This window comes from Callorhinus ursinus, unplaced genomic scaffold, assembly GCF_003265705.2.
Source record: "Callorhinus ursinus isolate GAN/ISIS: 27379988/994484 unplaced genomic scaffold, GSC_fseal_2.0 scaffold17, whole genome shotgun sequence".
Taxonomy (NCBI): Eukaryota; Metazoa; Chordata; class Mammalia; order Carnivora; family Otariidae; genus Callorhinus; species Callorhinus ursinus.
The window spans coordinates 3,749,914-3,771,990 of NW_027397079.1; the positions used below are offsets into that span (position 1 = coordinate 3,749,914).

General features: G+C 38.1%; 1 protein-coding gene and 1 pseudogene across 1 annotated transcript in view; one reads left to right on the plus strand and one right to left on the minus strand.

Moving 5' to 3' along the window:
- CSMD1 (CUB and Sushi multiple domains 1) overlaps window positions 1-22,077 on the minus strand; it is a 2,052,675-nt gene that overhangs the window by 797,209 nt on the left and 1,233,389 nt on the right. The window lies entirely within an intron of this gene.
- Window positions 17,276-18,178, plus strand: LOC112834798 (transcription factor BTF3-like; annotated as a pseudogene).

Consider the following 22,077-nt stretch of genomic DNA (forward strand, 5'->3'; position numbering starts at 1 on the left):
TTTCCAGTGACATCATTGCCCAAGTCATATTTCTCCCCTCTCATTCACTTTTTATATCCACCAGTAAGTATTTTTCCTATATCTCCCTCATATTTGGTTCTTTTCATCCTCACAACCACCCCCTGTTCCAAGCCCACTGTTCTGTCATGTTCTGTCGTGCATTTGACACCCACAGCTGCCAACCAGTCAGTCTTAATTCTCTCCTAACATCACCCTCCCTGTAACTCCCTGTCCCATACTACCAAGGGTGGATCATTTAAAAATCAATTCATGACCACTTTCTCTACCAAATTGTATTTAATGCCTTCATGTTGCTCTCAGCCTATAAGCATAGACCCCAGTCTACGTCTCAGCCTTCCCTTGGAATTCTCATCCCATTTTTATGCACTTCTGCATTTTTTGTGTCTGCTGTCTCAAACACACTGTACTTTTCCTACCTGAGGACCCCCATAAACACTGCCCAGAATGCTCACTCTCTCTTCACCACGGTACTTGATTTCTCTTCTCACCTATGTTCCTGCTTATGCTTCAACTCTCAAGTCCAAAATAGAGTTTGTAGGGAGACTAAACACAACCAATCCAATGTTTGACTTGAGGGTCTAGGAACACTTACACTGTCTTGTTTTAATGTGTCTTCCCTGGAAGATGAAAATCTGGAATCATGACATCCCGGTTGTTACTGCCCCCCAGGGGCTAGAAGATGGACTTGAATGTAGGAAGTATTCAGTCAATAAGCATTTCTACTGAAGTAAGACTGATTAGTTTGAATCTCATATAATTTACCAGAACATGGTATCTTAACTCTCAGTTTATTGTGTTTTCCATATTCACTGACACTTCCTAGTAAATTCACTTCCCTATTGAAATGTTTCAAATTAGAGAATTAGAGAAAAGTTTCTCTGAAGTTATCACTAGTTCACTGGAAATGTGAAATTCACGTTTCTCTGATGAATTAAGAATAGAAAATCAGTTTTACAGGATTGGACAGGCTATTATTTTTATTGATTTAGGGTTTGGAAAGTCTCAATAAAGTATAAAATGGGATGAAAGAAAATGTACTGAAAAATATATATGTGTGACAAGTGATGCTTTAATTTTTTTTTATCAAACTAATAAGTTTTGTGAAGCTATGAAGAGATGTGGGGCATATGGGAGAAGCCATGGAGGAGAATTGTTTTGAACATGATGATAAGAAAAGATGACAGAGGTAAGAAAAACAGGACCTTCTCTCCTGGTGAGAGTGATGGAAAAAATCAGAGGTGAGAACTGGTATTTTGTGTCCATGGCAGGCAACAGAAATGAGTTTAATTGAACAGAGGTACAAGCTTCAGTGTATTGGGAGGTGAGGCAGGTACAATGAGGACATGATTGATGAGGAGTTTCTTAGGGTCAGGGTGAAGGATTTGGAGGTGCTACGGGAGCACTACTGAGTTACAGAGATGATGAAAGACAGCTCTAGTTATTCATTAGGTTCGGCAAGAAACACACTGGAAAAAGGACCAGCTGATGTTCGTGGCCATTTAGTAAGGAAAAAGGAAAAAAAAAATCCAGAATCTACAATAATAACGAATTCAGTTAAACCTAAGAAAAAGGACCTTAAGAATGATGTGATTTAATCCTGGAATAAGCTTTCAAGTGAGACTATGACATCCAGGTCCCCAGAGACCTGCCTGGAAGCAGACGCCTGCATGATGTGATTTTTCTGGGAGCCTTTTGAATCCTGAGATTGGCATCCTGGCCAGTAAACCACTGTTGCCAAGGTAACTTGACAGAGTGCCCTGGTCATCTCAAATTTCTAGAGCACTGGAATGTCCCCAAAGGGTTATCTGGGCAGTCCCTGAATAAGAAGGACTTGGCTAGAGTGTGTCTTGAAATAGCTGCAGAAATATGCCCAAGACAGCCTTTGTGATCATTGTCAATCAAGATACTAACAATATTGTACAGATAGTGCATGGGAGACACTTATTTTTCTATTTCTCTTAAAATTTATTTCAATCAAGAAAGGAGAAATTAGATAGAGATTTAGCCCATTATATGCACTCTCCAATAACAGCTTGCATTCATAATAGTGTCCTCTGAGGGGAAGGCAATACACTCGCCAAAACGGTCCTGGATTTGCGGTTGTGTGTTTACACCCCTAATGGTTTGAGAAAGCATATCTAAATAACAAAAAAGAAAAATAAATTATATAATTAGCAATATCGGTCTGTTTTCTTATTAACCATAATAGCTTCATATTAAACTCATCTGTCTTTTGCTGTATTAGAGCCTTACCAATAATGCATCCGTAAGAGCATCTGCTCCATTCGAACCCCACTTCTTGGTGAAATTAGTATCATGCTTATTCGATTCACATTTAAAATATATAATATATTAAAAAAATAAAATCAGTGAAGTTACATTTCATGACTTTGTGAAGGGACTCAGAGTCCTCATGACGATCAAGGCAATGCCTGCAGAGCAGCTTCATGGTCTGCCCTGTGGTCTCAGTGCTTCAGGTATCTCTGTGCTCAGCTCGCAGGGACAGACAGGGTCCTGCTTCTACCATCTCTTCTAGTTTGATCCTGAGACATCTGAGCGTATGGACAGCAGGCTGAACTCTGACGGCTTTTCACTTCCACGCAAAAATGTGCAGGGCTTCATGAGAATTGTTTTTACTCTATCATCAATCTGCTCTTCTTTTGATAAAACTAATGTGTCCAAAATAAGCCTTAAAATTCACATGCTGCTATTATCCTTATTTTAGATTTAGTTCCTCTTTCCCAGAGCCATGTTACCATTTGATCTTTGCTCTAGGGATGTCTCTATTTAGAGCAAAATATAGGTGATTACTGGGGAAAAACAAAAAACAAAACAAAAAAACCCTTTCCTGTCACTTACTTTAACTTTCTCTTCACACAAATCAAAAAGCCATTTGTCTCTCTTATTGAATTAGAGTTGAAATAGCTGTGATATGAGGATTAGTCCTTTACTTATTTTGCATCCGTTCCCTCAACTTGTATCCAGCAGGGTACACGTGGTGCTTCATTATGGACACTATCAAAAGTGGCAATGGAAACTAGTAATTATTTTCTTCAATGCATGGAGTTCATACCATCTAAAGAATCAAGAGGCCCTTATCTTGATCTGTTTTTGTACCTCTTGATAAAATTAACCTAGTACAGCTGTCCCCAGTTCCTAAGAATCTATGAAGGGGAATCCAAATGTCCATAGAGGAATATGAGGATGCCCAGATGGATCTTCACCTGTTCCTGCAGTGATGGACAACAAAGGGTATTCAAACTTCTCCCTTTAAGCTATTAAAAGGCAAACACTCAGAAAGGGTTGACTCACCTAGACAAAGGTGACAGCACCTTGCCACAACATTCCTGCTCATGTAACACAAGAAAATACACTGGCTGTCGTTCCCGGTGCCACCTTGGGAGTGGGCTGCATGCTTGGTCTCATCCCCCAATGCTGCCCTGGCCACCGTCTGGCTCATCCTACCTGTGAATTTGGTCTTGTTTTCTACTTATGACCATTGGCTGGAGTAGGGCTTCTATGCCATCACCATCTAACGAATCATCAGAGAAGATGTACAAATGGTAGATACTACTTAGAGAAAGTGCCTCAACGCCCATCTATTTCTGGAGACTGACATCAATTCCCAGGCAGGGGCATGGTTGAGAGAATGACTCCTTGGCCTGCCACATCAGCTAATCCTAGCTAGGGCCTGACCCCATCCCGACAGTCCAATCACAGCCCACTTCCAGTCTTTCCAAGTACATTGTTTCGATTTTTTTCAGCCCACCACATCTGTTCACTAGAACCCCCCAAAGACTTTCTTAGATGATCCCTTCTTTCACTTCATGACATGAGAGGCTAAGACGTTCCTACCAAAATAACATTAACTAAGAACATTATTCCCTATCAGGCTTTGCAGGGCAATGCAAGTGAAATAAGGGTGATCTTTTTCTTAGCGGGAATGTGTTATTATATTACATCCATGAGTGATATTTGAGAAGTCTATATGCTGCTGCTCTTCATGTATGGATCCTGTTTTCAAATAATAGCAAAGAACCAGAATCTCTTCTAATGCCTGTAAGTAAGCTTGGCATCTCTGAAAGTTACATTAATAATATCTTTCAGACTTCAGGGAAGCTATTAAAGTATTGTTTCAGCAGAGTTGGTTCATGCTACTAGAGTAGGCCCCTACTCTAGTATATTATATCTATATTAAAATATATATATATATATATATATATATATATATTGAACAAAGTTTTTAGGCATATTCAGGGCTAAGAATACAGAAAGAGGTAAGTATGAGGTCTCTGAGCAACAAAAGGGTTTCCCTTAGGTTAGCAATTTCTACCAGGAAACATGGGACCCGTGAAGCCTCAGGGCTTTTGGGAACACCCCAAACTGCAAGCACACTTTTCTGCTCTATCCCCAAGGAGATAGTACTGCTGCATTCTTCACATTCCCACTGGATGGTCTCCAACCATGGTGGTTAAAGCATCAGCTACGAAGTAATTTAGAATTTTTTGAATCTCTGCTTTTCCACTCTCGACTTACATGACCTTGAGCAAACAAATTTCTTAACGACAACCAGACCCAGTATTCTCCTATCTTCTTTATTTTATTTTATTTTATTTTATTTTTTTAAGATTTTATTTATTTGAGAGAGAGAGTGAGAGAGAGAGAGAGAGAGAGCATATGAGAGGGGGGAGGGTTGGAAGGAGAAGCAGACTCCCTGCTGAGCAGGGAGCCCAAGGTGGGACTCGATCCTGGGACTCCAGGATCATGACCTGAGCCGAAGGCAGTTGATTAACCAACTGAGCCACCCAGGCGCCCTCTCCTATCTTCTGATAGCATTATGAAAACTAAGTTTAGATTGTGAATGTTATATGCTCAGCATCTAGTCTGGCTCATGGTCAGGGGTCTGTAAATATAGATTTGTAGTAATTCTTATATTTGCTACTCTTAGAGAAGTTCCATAAGTCAGCAGATGCTTAGGGCTCTGATCCTCAGGGGCTCCCACTTTGAGGGTTAGACTTCATTTCTATTGCAAGTCAAATCGTTTGCAGTCCTGGAGGTAAGAGTAGATCATGAACACATAAGAGCTCCTTTCCAGCCCCAGCAAATCACCATGCCTTCTGCCCTCACCCCCAAAAATAATAAGGGCTATTTTTAGAGGCAAGAACCCCAGTAATCTTCTCAGAGAGAGGGAGGTTATCTGCCTGAACCCAAGCGTGTAGAGTTGATGAAGATGGGGACTATATAAGAGAACTTCTGGGCTGTCTGTTTATCAACAGTGGCAGGGGGTGAATTCTGAGTCTGGTGGATGCTGACTGGCCAAAGGTAGGGTCCGATAGCTCACATGTCCCCCCGATGGCAGAGATTTACAAAAGTTCACACTGCTCCCAATGGCCTTGTCCCCTGTCTTCCCTAACACAAATTAATGGGTGGCATTTTTGTCAGCTAACCTTGGCTTAGGGTATTTCTTCATGATTTTGCCCTATCCTGGCACCAGCCACAGCCATGGGTACCCCACCCTTGGCTGAGGGGAGTTCTTACAGAGAGAGCAGAGACCTGCTAAGTGGGTCTATGATACCCTATTCATATAGGCTATTGAATGTTTCATCATAGCATTACTTTAGAGTGTATCATGAGAGCTTTCCATTATCTCTAAATGTATATAAAGGAAAGTTCTAAGGGGAATAAAGTAAACAAACAAACAAACAAACAAACAAAACACATAAAACAAAACCTAAATCACCATATTTGGATAGTTCTTATAAAATTAAACTTTGATATTTTTCCTCATTATATTTTTAATTAAACACTAAATGTCTATATTACAGCATTTAATGTTTTATCATGGTCTTAAAATTTCATATAAAATACATTGAACACCTTTTCTTTTAAAGACTTGTGGTAAAATTCAACTTTCTTTTTTTCACTTTTCCAATACAATTGGTCAACTTTGCATTTGCTGTAGGAGATCAGATATCTGGTTTCAGGTAATGTGCATTTCTGCCATTCAGAGTAATACACAAAATAATTTTTGTGAATAGCAGACTGATTAAAGACCACGGTTTAGGAATCAAACAGGTCTATATTTGTATACTCTTTTGTCTGCTTACTAACAGATGTCACTTGGGAACATTTTTAACCTGTCTCAACCACTTTGCTCATCAGGGAATTGGGAATTTAAAATCTATTTACAGTGTTTGAGGAGTTTCAATTGTCTGGTACAAATGGAACTTACTACCATGAGTAGCACCCAGCAACACTCTGATGGATCATGTTCACATCTAACAGTTTAGGATAATGTTGGGGGCTATATATAAGGATTTGATCTTAATACTTTCTTTTTCTTTTTTTTTAATTTTATTTATTTATTTGAGAGAAGAGAGACAGAGCATGAGCAGGGTGGAGGGTCAGAGGGAGAGGGAGAAGCAGACTCCCTGCTGAGCAGGGAGCCTGATGTGGGATGCGATCCCAGGACCCTGAGATCATGACCTGAGCCAAAGGCATATGCTTAATGAACTGAGCCACCCAGGCACCCCGATCCTAATTCTTTCATATCATTTACAAAGTAGGAATGATATCCTTCTTCATGTATACATATACACGTTAGGTAGACATATATGTTATATATAATTAGCATTATATATGATTCATTATATACATTATATACGTATATATTATATACATTATATGCACACATATTCATATACATGTCATATATAAAGGGCACATATATATGTGTTAGATATATATATATAATATGTATATATACTATATCTGTTATATGTAAAATATATGCATACACATTATATATACATATATATGCCATATACAAAAACATATGGGGCACCTGGGTGGCTCAGTCGGTTAAGCATCTGCCTTTGGCATGGGTCATGATCGCAGGGACCTGGTATGGAGCCCTGTGTCAGGCTCTTTGCTCAGCGAGAGTCTGCTTCTCCTTCTCCCTCTGCCCTCGCCTTGGTTTGTGAACTCTCTATCTCTCTTTCAAATAAATTTTAAAAATCTTTAAAAAAAAACATATATATTTTTTTCCTTCTCAGAGGTATTTATATTCCCAGAGGTCAGGAAGATCTACCAACCACTGAGTTAACTGACATTACTTTTACATAAACCATAAATAATTATATACATTCTTTTCTGTGGAAAGTGTACTTTGCAAATCTAAAAATAATAGTAATTTAGGTTCATTTGATACTGAGTTATGACCTTATATGATGAGAAGGTTTCAGAGACCAGGGTACAGCTTATTTTTTTGCCTAAAAACCTTTTTCTTCAACCCTTTTTCACTGAGCATAATCTTGTTTTTTATTCTCCCCATTGGATACAATTTGTCAATAGTTTTTTTTCTACAATTTACAACAAGCTTTCTAAAGTTTTAAGCATTCCTCTCTCATATTTGGTGAAAATTTATTAAACGTTTCACATGATATATTTAGACTATGCTGTAGATGATTCAGGTATACCTTGGGATTTTGAATTAGTTAGTATGCCAAATCAATGTTTCATACTTTTTTTCTTGCAACAGTTTATTTCATTTGAAGCAGATCCATGTTACAATTCAGTGCTTTACCATGGCATTTCAGTGCCAGAATCAGGAAAATTATTTATGATTTACTTAGAATACCTGACATCAGCAGTGTCTGTAGAATGATGCTTGAAGGGTGTGCAGAGGTTGTGTGAGGGGTTCCTGAAACTCTGAAGTTAACACTGGGATAAGAAAAGGAAGAGAAGGTGAATGTCCTCAGCTCCTCCCAACATGTAGGGTATGGGGAGGCAGACAAAAATAAGAGTCTTCAGATATGACTTTCCAGTGAAGGAACAGATTTGGAAAAAATCAACAAGCATATTTGGAGCACACCAACTACATATATGCAGAGTCCAAAGTCAGAGAAGAACTTAAACAACAGGCTGAGGGCCTTGGACTTTGTTGACTAGAGAAGAGTCCATTGAAGAATTTTGAACAAAAGTGTGACATAATCAAAATCCAACTTTACATGACTCCATTATTTGTGTGGATTTGTTTGCATGGTGTGGTCCCTGGTCCAGGAACACGATCACAACCTGGGGACCTGTTGGAAACGCATGCTCTCAGCCAGACAGAACAAGAGACCCTGGGCGGGGGGCTCGTACTCTATACTTTAACAAGCTCTCCCAGGGATACTGATGAATGATGAATTTGAGTCTTACTGGGTAGTAGATGCAGGTACATAATATATCAAGTTTAGGAAAGTTATATGTATCCAACCAATCTGTGGTGGGACATTACACTGCAGTGACCTTATGTAAACTGCCTGGTCGGTTGAAGCCATGCCACTGCTTAGAGCTGCAAACGAAATCTCTAGAGAGCTTTGTTCAGGTGATCAACACTACTTGCTCTGTTGGATTTAAAATCAGTTAGGTTTTATTAATCATTTTTGGTGTTCAGTGGACATATTCCTCTCCTTATGTATAAGGGAATATAATCTAAATACATTTTTCCACGGGTGAAAAAAAGGTGGAGAAGGATGGGTTGTCTTCATATGAACATGTTGGCTGTATATTTGCCTTTAACAATGATTATTTAAATGGAAGGACTCTTCCTTAATCTCTTACAAAATATCAAGGAGGTTGTGCCAGCACCCCTACAGAGATTTAGGAGGATATCGACTCTGTGGAAAGAGTAAACACAGAGAAAGTCAGTCTTGAGTACAAATCCTAGTTAAGAATATTTTATATATGCAGCTCCACACCCTTTCATTGACATGAAAGGCCACATATTAAAAATATATTTTGAGATAATTTAATTCCTCGTCCTCCAAAGTGTGTATCATAAAGGCAGCTTTGGCACCACCAGTGAGCTTCTTAGAGATGTTGTATCTCAGGCCTCAACTCAGAGTTTTATAATGTGCATTTTAATTCAATCACTGGGACGTTCCTAGACACATTCAAGTTTCAGAAGCACAGCACAGGTCCATTGTAATAATAATAAAAACATAGGAGGTTTTAGATCTCTTATATTGCTAGAACTAGACTGGATGACATTGTGGTGACTGCCATCCTTCCCAAAAGAACTTAGAATCTGTTTGGGAAGGAAAGACAATATTAATTTATATGGTAATTCAGCTCTTAATATGCATATGTGGCTCCAAAATGAGACATAATTCTGGTTCCCAAGAACACGTATTTGTGCAAAGTAAACAAAATATTTATACAAATTTAATATAGGACAGAACTCCTTCATTTTCTAAAAGTGTCATAAACAAAAATAATGTTAAGATTTCAGAATGAAGATACCACGTCTGCAGGGAAATCAGTATTTTGGGGAGTGACATTTAAGCTAAGCCTGGAAAACCAGGTAAGTGTCAACAGTGGAGGTGTGACATAGAGTTCTCCAGGTACCAGGTTTAAACTATAAGAAACTAATAGTGAATCAAAGTAGTATATTATATTGTGCTAATCATGGAAAACTGGAGTGAAAATAAGTGGTTTGAGATAAGAATGATTAGTGGATGGATGGATGGAAGGAAGGCTGGATATAGCTACTATTTTTTCAGTATCTAAAATGGGCAAGGTAGGGCATGATGTAATTTAATACTCATGAAACTTTGCAATGTAGTTGGCTCCACTTTATTTGATAAGAAAATTGTGCCATAGAGAGATAGAATAATTTCCTCCTGATTACACATTTTTTTTTTTTTTTTTTTTTTTTTTGCAAATGGAAAAGCCCAGGTTCAACATTATAACTCCTTTCTGGGTAGTGGTCTGAGTAACAGAAGTTGATAGTAAAGAGGGGGACAGGGAGTTGGCAAAGCAATGGACCCAGAAAGAGCCACATTGAACTCTGGTTGCTGGGCAGGAGTCAGGGGCGTTGTCAGTGACCTGAACACCACAGTTTGGAAAAGCTCAATATTAAAATCATGATTCTTCATTTTAGTAGTAGTAATACTGCTACAGTAGTTGAGTGTTGTTCTATTACATCTATCTTATTCACATTTTCACAATGAGGTCAGTCAGGCTGGTTTAAGTAACCAGACAAAAAGAGACAGGAATATGACAGTGCTATAATTTGTACAGATCACTGGGCAAAAAGAAGTGCAAAATATATGTAAGTGCATTACAGTAGGAGAGGTAAGAGGTAAGGTCTCTCCCATGCAGGTCTCGGGGGTTGAGGTTCTTGAACATAGTCAACATAGCTTTTGTACCACTGTGTCCCCAGTGGTGGCCAACAGTGCATTGGTCCATAGGCTCTGTCCTGAGTAATCAATAAATACTTGATCCATTGATTGAATTTAGGGAAGGTGTGAATGTCTTAGGGAAAGGCTGCCTTCTTATTTTGATAGAAGGGTTCAATTGCACCAGAACATTCAGGTTTTTCCACCTAAGAATTCATACTACAGTCCATTATGAACTCCAAGAGATAGAGACAAATTGACAATTACTAAGAGAACATGTGGATTCAAAATGATATATGGATGCACCTTTGAATTAATAAGCATTCAGTCTTACGCAGTTTTTATATCTGCGCATTTTAGTACAGTAAAAATTTATGTTTATTGTGATAACCTAGAGATATTACAGACCCCAAAGTACTCTCTGGAACATTGTGCTTAATATAGTTATAATGGTAAGCTACAATATTATTCAAATTAGTTGATGACATGTCCCATATTTTAACTTGCCATAATAACCTTTGATTAGTGACATTTCAGACTATGACACATAACAGATACTTTACTCCACATGGATTAAAAACATCTGATTGTTCGCACTTCTAATGTTCAAATGATGGATTACCATTTGTACTCAAGCCTCTTGCTGCAGTTTGATCTGATCTTCCTATCCTCAATACTCAGGAGACATTTTCCAGGTTTATAAGCTTATTGCTGGATAATATAGGGAAATGTGTGACTCATAGTTGTTCTGAGTCTGTCCCTGCTGGTAGAAGCTCTGCTACCCTGTAGAAACTGGGCCTTACGATGATGATCGATGATTGCAACCTATTTCTTTATATACGTTGCTTCCAAGTACCATATAAATGGCGAAAATAGCAAACTCAAAATGGGATCTGAAGACCTCCTAGGAGTCTTCCAGTTCTCTGTGCCTAGATTTTAATTCTGTGTTTTTATTTTGTGATTATATAACTCTATGTAACTGTATAATATATTAATCAGCATGGCCACTATATTTCTATTGTGTTTAAAATTCCATAGGCTATAAATAGCACTACTTTAATATCCCCAGGCTAATGAGAAAAAGATGCAAGTGAACTTGCCATGTAAACAACACATCTGGGCCAAAGGAAGGCACATTATTATCAGTGTTTCCTATGGAAAAGACTTTTGCCATATTTTTTAATAGTGCTTCATCAGAGTATTGTGGGAATGTTAAAGGATATTGACAATAATAGTAATAATATTAATGAATTTTGCCAGAAGATTCAGTTTTGTGTAGCACTTTATTACTTAAAAATCATCATATTAATAATGTTTTCAAAAATTCTTATTTACATAGTTTTGTCTGCATTTAATGTATTTGCATGTTTTATAGTTGTACACAAGCTGTAAGCATTCCTAATTTTATAATCGTATGATTCTAAGATCACAATTTGAACACCAAACTAATCAGTCCATGGATCCTTGAAAAATGTTTTGTTTTAGAAGAGGCCAAAACACTGTTAGAGCTTATTGGTTATGAAACAGCCATGATCCAAATATTCGATTGTCCCTTCACATAGCTCTCATGTAGATAATTGTAGATATTGTAAAGTGTAGATAATTTGAGTTGCCAGGCATACTGTGACCATTGTCTCCAGGTAAGTGTCATTGAACTTCTTTTGTTTTGATAACTTCCTGCTACCATTCTTCTATCCTTATCTCATTGAAATGTCAACTACAGCATTAAGAAATTGGCTATCCTTTAGGATCTCCATGATTTTGGTGCTCTCATGAATACATACAGCCCTGAAAAGTACATTAGAAAATTTCCAGGCCAATGAGTCCATTTCACAAATGAGGAAAATTAGATCCAGAGAGCGATTAGGTTGCTCAAGATCAATGGCCAGATAGAATCCCTATCTAGGATGTGACATCAAGCAGGTGTCGTTAGTAATGTTGATGAAGTTATTTATAAGATAGCAGTTACATAATCAAAGAACCAAATGTCAACATGAATTAGGTAATAGGCAAATAAAACTGTCTTGTTTCAAATTTGATGTCATGATGACACCAGTCCTTCAGGCTCTGACCTCCTACATGCTGTCTCCCTCTATTTTTCTTTTCCTCTTTTTTTTTAAGAACTAGTTTCTAGTTATTCTTTTTTAGAACTAGAGAATCTAGAATTTTTCAATATGAATTTGGTAGCATTTTATTGAATTTGTTTTCTGTCCTGTGTGTTCAATGTTTCAGGATCTTTATAGGTTTTCCCCACTGTAAAGTGATCACTATCTTCAATATTTCATAGCCCTTAATACTTTGCTAGTTTGGCAAAGGGGGTATGTAGACTTCTGGAAATCAGTTTATGCAGCCTCCTCCTTCCCCCCATCAGGTTAATTTTATTCACAAACATATATTTCCAGTTTGGGAAAGATTGGTTCAAGAACTTTTGTCAACTTCAAGAAGGTTATAGAATTGGAAGAAATTTTTTCTCACAGATTTCAAGGTTATCTATTATTGTTTCTTAAGCATAATATTGATTAAATCAAATTGGACTCCATCAAATATCCAAGCCAGGCTCTACTGGGTGGGCGATAAGCATGTCAGGAAGTTATTAGCGGTAGTCCGTCTAACTAGAAATCAAAGGTTGGTCATGCTTTTCTTTTTCTAGAACCAACTGCACTGTAGTAGATGTGACACAATACCACAAGAGCATGAAATGGATCATATTTTATAGGTGTGACCTAAAGCACTCAATTTAAAACAATGTTTTTTTAACCAGAACCTTCTCTAATGCAGCAGTTGGGGATCTTGTGAAACTTCTAATTCTGAATCAGTATATTTGGGGGGAAATCTGAGTCCGTGTTTCTAATGAGTGTCTGATGTGTGGCTCCTCATCTCCCACATGTTGAGTGTGAAAAATTAACACTGTCGTATTTGTTGAAAAGTAAATTCTGAAGGAATAACTAAGTGAAAGAACCAACCCAACAGTGGACAAGTTAGGCGCTAAATACAAAGTCTTAAACTATAAACGTGTGTAGAACACATAGTAATTTTTTTTTTAGTTGAACATAGGATACTTCCCCTTCTTGAGAATTTATCAGGACAACCTCTGAAAGTGAGACATGTCCTGGCATTAGAAATAAAAATCCATAAGTGCATGGATATACATATTAAATATGTTTATGTCCTACAAATTTCACAAAGGTAGTTGCACCTAAATTACTAATAGGCCTAATAATATTGATTTTTCTATTTTCCGTCTGCTAGTATTTAAATTTTGTGGGTCTATAATATAGTATTAACAGGGACAAAGATAAACACTATCACACAGTATTGCATATAATACATAAAATAAGAAATTCCCCTGGATTATAAATCTTTTCAATCATAATTTAAAACATGAATCTATGTTAATAAATTGCTACCTAAGTTTACTTTATAATCTATAGCTAGCATGCAACAGACATTCTAACTCTGTATTGTGGTGAGCTAAAATTATGATTAAAAAGTCAATTATTTTGATTAAAACTCATTTTCTTAATATACAGGAAATATTTATTGGTGTCTTCAAATTTGTGATTTTGAGGTGAAGCCAACATCTAGATTATTCATGAATTATGTTTAATCAATATGTGAGTAAGCTGTTGAATATTGAATTATGATGACCATTGGTTATACTTAACCTGAACATCATTCAGCTCACAAATACCTTTCAAATGGCCTCTATCAAGCTGGTTTCAAGCCAAGTGGACATTTCACGATTGATTTTTCTAATTAGCCTCTTCATCATATTGGATGTTAAGTCACCTATACAGTTCAGTTGTGAATACTACTAAGGCACTATAATTTTTTAGGATTTATTAGGTGTAAAAATAATGTTCTTTTTAACATAATCAGAGTAAAACATTGTCAGTGAATCTAAGTTAGGGCACCTACATATTTAACAGTGATATGGGCTTCTGATTGTGGTGTGGAAGTAGGAGATACTTCTTTGGTAATTCTAGTTAATCAAAAAAGTAATTCATATAGTTGGAGGCAGGAAAGAGGATCAATGCACTTTTCAATTAAACTCTCTTGTTAGCATTAACACTGAACACTTACTTCAACCTTAGCACCAAGCATTTATTTTCCTGTAAATAGTCCAATGCCTGACAACAAATCAATAGAAAGTAGAAAAACTATTTTAAGTGCATATTTTTGAGGAAAATGTCTTAGAGATTTTTTTAATTAGATAATTTTAAAGCTATCTGCAGTTCTATAATTAGGGGCTCAGGGTAGTGCAAAATTGTTTTCTTTTAATTAGACATACTTAAATTTATGCTGGTCTTTATGAATGTCACAACCATGAAAAATATTTGCCTATGGCACTGTAATATCCAGTTGTTGCCAAAAGTAGAGAAAACCCAAAGCAAAGCTTATAGGGGGTGAGATAGGAATGAAGCAAGACATAAAGTACAAGAAGAAGATGGGTACATGCCTCTCCTTTTATAATATTCTTGAATTTCATTTGTAATGGGAGACATTTCAATAAATGTGATGGTTTTATTTTTTCTTTATAAAACCTTGGAATGAGATATCAAACCGTCGTAATAGTTTCCAGAGGCTGACTTAGGTTTTGACAAGCCTAAAGATCATACAATTTGGGTGAGCCTCCAATGAATAAGACACAAAATTATGAATATTATATTAAGTTTAACATGGATTTTGCTTTTATAGAATTAGATGAGAAACCACAAGTGATGCATGTTTAAAAAGCTGAACAGTTTTATAAGCATCTGAAATATTAGGGAAAATATTATATCAAAATGGCCTAGTAGTCAATCTGAGTCATCTCTGATTGTTCCTGTAACATGTATTTTTCTACAGCTTTGGCTGATTGATCACCTCTTCATGTGATAATATGAGTTTGTAGTAGTTTTGTAGAGAGAATAGAACAATCTGGGCTTTTCTTAGCCAAATACTTTGTCAAACTTGTTTTATAAATATCACACTTGTTGGCAAGTTGTATGCTGGTGTGATGACTCATTTTGGTAATGTCATGTACATTGTTAGCATTATGGTCCAACTCGAGAAAGCTCTATCCAGTTAATTTCACAGACTAGCATCTGGCTCTGTCCATATCAACCCTTTGCCCACTCGCACGACCTACCTTCTTCCAGTGTCTGGCACTTAGAACACATCTTTACCTCCAGAATACCTGGAATCTGAACTGGGTGCCGGGATCCAGCTGAGGTCACATAGGATTGTCTTGGGGCAGGGGGGCACTGATAACTCAGTTATATATTTAAGTGATGACAGCTGCATAAGTACTGAAACAAGTGATGGCTTATCTTCCCTTTGGTCCATTCCCAAAGACCCACTCCATGCCAAGTAACCGTGCTCAAGTTCCCTAGAGGGAAAGATGGAGCAGGGAGAGAAGAGGCTTCACCAGTCATATGAAAATCTCATATTTTTGCAAAATCCTCCAAGCACAGGTTCCTATAAGCACACACTAAGAGGCATCTTCAGGAGCTAGAGAGTGTCTGTGTGAGTGACTGGTTTTGAAGCTTGAGATTCGTTAGCTAACATTTCTCTAATGATTTGTGTAGGAAAATGCTAAGATATAAAAAGCATGAAGTCTTCCCCCACACATCTTCTTGAAGAGGGAGGTTGAAGACAGTTTTTTTTTTTTTTTCTCTTCAGCAATTATAGGTGAGTGATGTGTAGCTGACGTGCTGGATTATTGAATGTTCCGGTATCTGAGTAAATGTTTGACCTCAACAATTTGGTTTAACCTTATAAAATGTAACTGCATATTTTAAGCAGTCTAAAGGCATCGTATATTTTGGGCTGTTACCTTTCACTGGCTAATATTATATTGCCTTAATGTGAAGAAGGATTTTGCAGCATGTCCACAATAAAACCTTACTGAAATGTGACCTACCTTTATATTTTTTGTTGCTTTGCTCCAATGTTAGTAATACCACCATGTGCTATCATCAAAATAATTGATACACTTTGGAAACTAGCTGGAAAATATTCATTTATTTCTTAAGAGCTTGGCATTCTGACAATTTTGTAACACATATACAGAAATAATAAATATATCAATAGCTAGCTTTCATTGAGCACCTTCGAATAGGTTTGTAGATCAGGTAATTAAGGCTCATGAAAATCCTGAACATGCCCAAATCACACAGGTATGAACCTACAGAGCTGGGATTCAATCTCAGGTCAGAATTGTGTGGTGTGGAGGCTACTTTTGGGGGTAGGATGGTACAGTAGAAAGTATGTGGGTTATGGAATTGGAAAGACCTACCTCCAGACCTACCTCATGATCTCTCTATTCATTTTCCTCATCTGGAAGATGCTTATAGTATCTATTTTATGTGTTGTCAGGAGGATTATATGAGAGTATATGAGAATATGCAGTCTATATCAAACACTCAAGAAATGGTGCTTTTCCTCCTCTCAACCCACACACTCAGCGAATAGGAACATTTTTTTTAACATAAAACATTTTTATCACATATCACTCAGGTATTACAGTATTTTAGTCACTGGAAAGATTCAAGACCAAAAATTTACATTACTGCAAGCCTCAGACATTCTTGCTAACGTGTTAAGTGTTCCTAATATGTTCCTTTAAAGTTCTTTCTGAGGCAAGATTCATCTGGTTTAATTTTATTTAACTTTGGGGTAAAGATATGCTCCATTTTCTGGGGTTAGAAAATATGCCACATGCTTTATCTCATGTAGTCTTTACTCAAAAATCCTCGTGAATTAGGGATTATTCTATCCTTTGAGAGATAAATGTTATTTTAATTGCAGAGATATGAAGTGTCCAGTCCTGTCTGACTTAGGAAGCTGGGACGCTTCACTCTGGACCAGCCCTGCAATCGAAACACTCTAGACAGTGAACAAGTTCATCAGTGTTTGGAAATCCCAGGGGACATGAATTCTCAGCTCCCATAGTGGTGTCAGCTGGGTCCCAGCTAGTAGGGCCCCATCAGAAATGTCTTTGATGTAGTTTCTATTTTCTGTGGGGATTTGGAACTAAACCACTCCCGAGACCCCCTGAGTGCCAACCCTATTGCCCCATGCGGTCCCATTTCCGCTTCAATAAGATGAAAGAAACTACCATGAACCAGGAGAAACTCGCCAAACTGTAAGCACAAGTGCGCATTGGTGGGAAAGGAACTGCTTGCCGAAAGAAGGTGGTTCATAGAACGGCTACAGCAGATGATAAAAAACTTCAGTTCTCCTTAAAGAAGTTAAGGGCAGGGCGCCTGGGTGGCTCAGTTGGTTAAGCAACTGCCCCTGACATCAGGTCATGATCCTGGAGTCCAGGGATTGAGTCCCGCATCGGACTCCCTGCTCAGCGAGGAGTCTGCTTCTCCCTCTGACCCTCCCTGCTCTCATGTACTCTCTCTCTCTCTCATTCTCACTCTCTCAAAAAAATAAATAAATCTTAAAAAAAAGAAAAAAAAAGAAGTTAAGGGTAAACAATATCTCCGGTATTGAAGAAGTGAATATGTTCACATACCAAGGAACGGTGATTCATTTTAACAATCCCAAAGTTCAGGCATCACTGGCAGCGAACACTTTCACCATTACAGGCCATGCTGAGACAAAATAGCTGACAGAAATGCTACCCAGTATCTTAAACCAACTTGGTGCAGACAGTCTGACTAGTTGAAGGAGACTGGCTGAAGCTCTGCCCAAACAATCTGTGGGTGGAAAAGCACCACTTGCTACCAGAGAGGATGATGATGATGAAGTTCCAGATCATGTGGAGAATTTTGATGAAGCTTCCAAGAATGAAGCAAACTGAATTGAGTCAACTTCTGAAGAACATAAAATTTGAAGAAGTTACTGGGAGCTGCTATTTTATGACTGCTTTTTAAAATTTTGTTCATGGATCTGATAAAATCTAGATCTCTAATATTTTTAAGCCAAAGCCCCTTGGACACTGCAGCTCTTTTCAGTTTTTGCTTATACACAATTCATTCTTTGCAGCTAATTAAGCTGAAGAAGCCTGGGAATACATTTTGAAACAAGGTTAATAAAGTGAAGAAGACAAATGAGTGGTATCACTGTGGACACTCTGGGTCACCTGTGGCATGGAGTAAGGGACACATGGGTATCAGATTTGTCCCCACTGTTGGCAGTGCTGCTGTAACTCTGCATCAAGGTAGGACCTGCATGAAGGTCTCTTCCCTCTGCCCCTGGCCTAGGCCACTGTATGAATAACAACCACAAAGCTCCAGTATAATAACCCTTCTGCGTATTTCCCTTATACCTATACCTGCTCAGCTCAAGTTGGGAGTAAGGCTGCAAGCATGAAGCAAGAAACCTGGAACACAGAACATTCTGCCAGCCCGTCACTTCTGATTGTCAGGAAAGGGGGCTTGACTCTTCTCTGCTAAATGTTCCTATTTATTCTCTCCATTCCACTTTTTGCACTACATTCAAAGTCATATTCCTAAAATTCTCATTTACTTAAAACCCTATAATGGTCCCTATTATGGACTGAAATGTGTTTCCTCAAAATCCAGGTTGAAGCTCTAGCCCCCAAAGTGACTGTATGTGGAGATGGAACCTTCAAGGAGGGAACAGAGGTGGAATGAGGTCAGAGGGGTGGGGCCCAAAGCTGATAGGACCACTGTCCTTAAAAGACCAGGAAGAGCCTCCAGGCAGCATGAGTGTTTGGAGAAGAGGTCATGTGGGGACGAGAGGGGAAGCCACCATCTTCAAGCCCACAAGGGAGGAGAAGCCAACCCTGAGGACAGTTGGATTTCCAGGCTTCGGAAGTATGGGTAAGTAAATTCCTATTGTTTAAGCTTCCCATTCTGAGATAACTTGTGGCAGCCCTAGCAACTGGAGTACCCCCATTCCTTTTTAGCATGGGATGAAAAGCCATTCTCTATCTTGTCACAAAATGTCTTTCTAGCTCCTGTTACCTGAATCACACTCCCCCAGAGACTAAGACTCTGTTCCCTCAGGAGTTCTCATTTGCCTGAGTGAACAAGACCTCTGAAACCTCCCCAGGTGCTCAAGTTCCTCATTGTCTGTGCCTCCTGTAGACCCCAGCCTCTGTGTAGTCAGGATGCCTTCACAGCTGCCCGTCATTGTAGCCAGAATCACACCTCTCTCCACGGGTCCCCAGCTATTTCTATCATTGCTCCCTTCAGGTGCCACACACTCCATTGGAATCATATGTCTTCTCTAAGATGCCTGGAGCTCTGTGAGGTTGGCTAAGTTTCCATTGACTTTTGTTTTCCAGTGTCTAGCTAAGGGTCTAGCCAAACAGCAAATGCACAAGAGGTGTCTGTTGAATTAATGGGTGCAATTCTCCACTATTAAAATTTTCCAAGCAGATTAAATTTAACACCCAGTAGAATGTCTGATGTTTCTTTGCAAATTGGACCAATAATATTACTTGTCTGTTATTAAAATAAAATTCCATCCTTCTTAGGGAATGCGGTATTTTAGTTATCAAAATGCTCCAAAGGAAGGTAGGATCCATGTATCCAATAAGTTATCAAGGTATATTGTCAACTTATTGAATTTACCCTGAAATCAAACCACAGAAAATGCAATAATAGTGATTCAGAAATAAGTTTTGGTATTTCAGTGCCTTTGACCTTTGAAATTTCATTTTATTTCCTTGTCCATTTTATACTCCTAAAGATTTCACAACAGATGAGTATCAAATACATATGCCTTTAATTATGTCCACATGTTGACTATCAAGTCAAGACTCATTTTGCATACGGTCGGGCCACGTTAGAAGCAACCTCCTAATCCTTTCTAGACTTTCAGCTGTGTGGATTTATGGTCTAAATTTCTTTTGATATGGAAGGAGCATATCCTGTAGTGGCTACATTTTAGAGTGTGCTATTTAGCAAAAAATTAAAAATAAAAACCAAATGTTTTCAATAGCATAAAAATGGCAGGTTTTTATTTTTACTTCTGAAATTAAGGACAATGGATTTCTAGAAGATCAACATCTAAGAAATCTCCAATTTGCTTTCAACTGTGGCTTTATCATTGTTGTTTATAAATGTCTCTTGGAGGAGTCATCTTAACGATCTTCATTTTATTCAGTAGACTTTGATTTTTGTGTTTTGAATTATTAGAAGTCAAACTTTTAACAAATTGGTGATCCACAGATAAAACATTTGGTATTATTAAGCTCTTATAGTTGTATGGAATTATTGTAGCAGTTGGGTTTATAAGCACTTTCAGTCATAAGAAATAGACATTTCAAAGAGAATGCAATTAATAACATATATATGCCTAAATGATGTAAAGGTGTGCTTTTATTGTAAAACTTGTTTATATTGAAGATCATTGAAATGTTATGCATTCACAAGCATAGTCATTATTTCCAGACTATCCTTCACAGCTGCTTTTAGACACACTATTCATTTCAACTTGAATAGTTCTCGCCATCCCATAGCCTGGACCTCCATAGGCTCTCCAGCTAATAATTCTGTCCCAGCAGCCCCCCACCCTCTCTCTGCACAGTGAGATTAATACTCTACATGATAGATCACTTGACCTTGCTTGTATCACAAAGATCCTGTTAGATGATGCAGCTGGGCCATTATTAGCTCAGCTTTCTCCAGCTGGGCACTTGATACAACAGGAGTCCTGGCAAGGTCAGGAAGGGGAGCTAACAAAGCACCTCGTGTTTCATTTGAACTCATCGATGATCATCTCCTAAATGACACTCCTTTTTAATTATGCATTTTGCACATGAACTTTGCATTAAGGTAAAAAAACGGGGGTTTGGGTATGGAATGAAATAAGCTATCAAGCTTGTTGACAGCTCACCCAACTGAGTAATCACTGTGCTTTGAATTTGGATACAAATTCTTGCCTTGAAGATCAAGTTGTCACGTTTGTGTTAACAAGGACTTCGTATATGGGTACGTTTAGCAGATCATCACCTCTTCCTTATTACCACTAACGTAATCTTTAGGCTTTGATCTGAAGTTTTTCAGGTTGGATCCAATAAAAATCTTACAGTATGGCAAATATTTCATGCAAATCATCTTTGCTGTCCATGTTACTATTTGGACAAAGGGCAATTTGGTTTTAATTTACAGTATCGCAGAATAACTGTACCCTACTTTCCAATCTCTTTTGGGCTCTTGATTTCTTTGCCAGAAGCTAATCTTCTTTGATCATTAGATAACAATTCTGAAGGCACCTTCCCCCCTGTTTTCCTTAAATCTATCCTGTTATTAACACCACTATTTTCATAATTGTAGTTTTTGCTAAGTAGGTTCTTTGTTTCACTCCCCCCACGCCCCCCCCCCCCCCCATGGAAGCTTGAAGAAGATTGTACATTTCCAAGTTCTCTTTTGCTGATAGGAAGAAACTCAGGCTTAGAAGCAAAAAGCCTTTCCTATCATGACACACCGTGTTCAGGTACTGACCAGTGACAATAGCTCTAGTCTTCTCCCTGGATCAAAGCTATTTCTTTGAAAATATCTAGTCACTCTGTTCCTCAGTTACAGACATAGGGTATCTCAACTCTAGGTCAAAAAGTGTTCTCAATTCTATATTAGAGTTACTTGGAGAGCTTTATTTTTTTCCTTTGCCTAGCCCTATAGAGACTGATTTAATTGGTTCAGGAGAAAGTCTGGGCACTGGTATTCCAAAAATACCACCAGGTGATTTAAATGTGCAGCCAGGGATGAGAAACCTGGGTCTAGAACAAAATTCTACTTCTGTGAATACCTAATATTCACAAATGTTTCAGACAAAGAAAATAGCATGCCCTTGGATACATCCAGAAAGAACCATTGCTCTATTTTTGTCCTGAAAAGGATCACCTGGCAGTGGAAGGAGGCTGCCCTGTGGGTCTCCCAGGTGGCTCTATTATCACTCTCCTGGTACAAGGACATTGATTCCC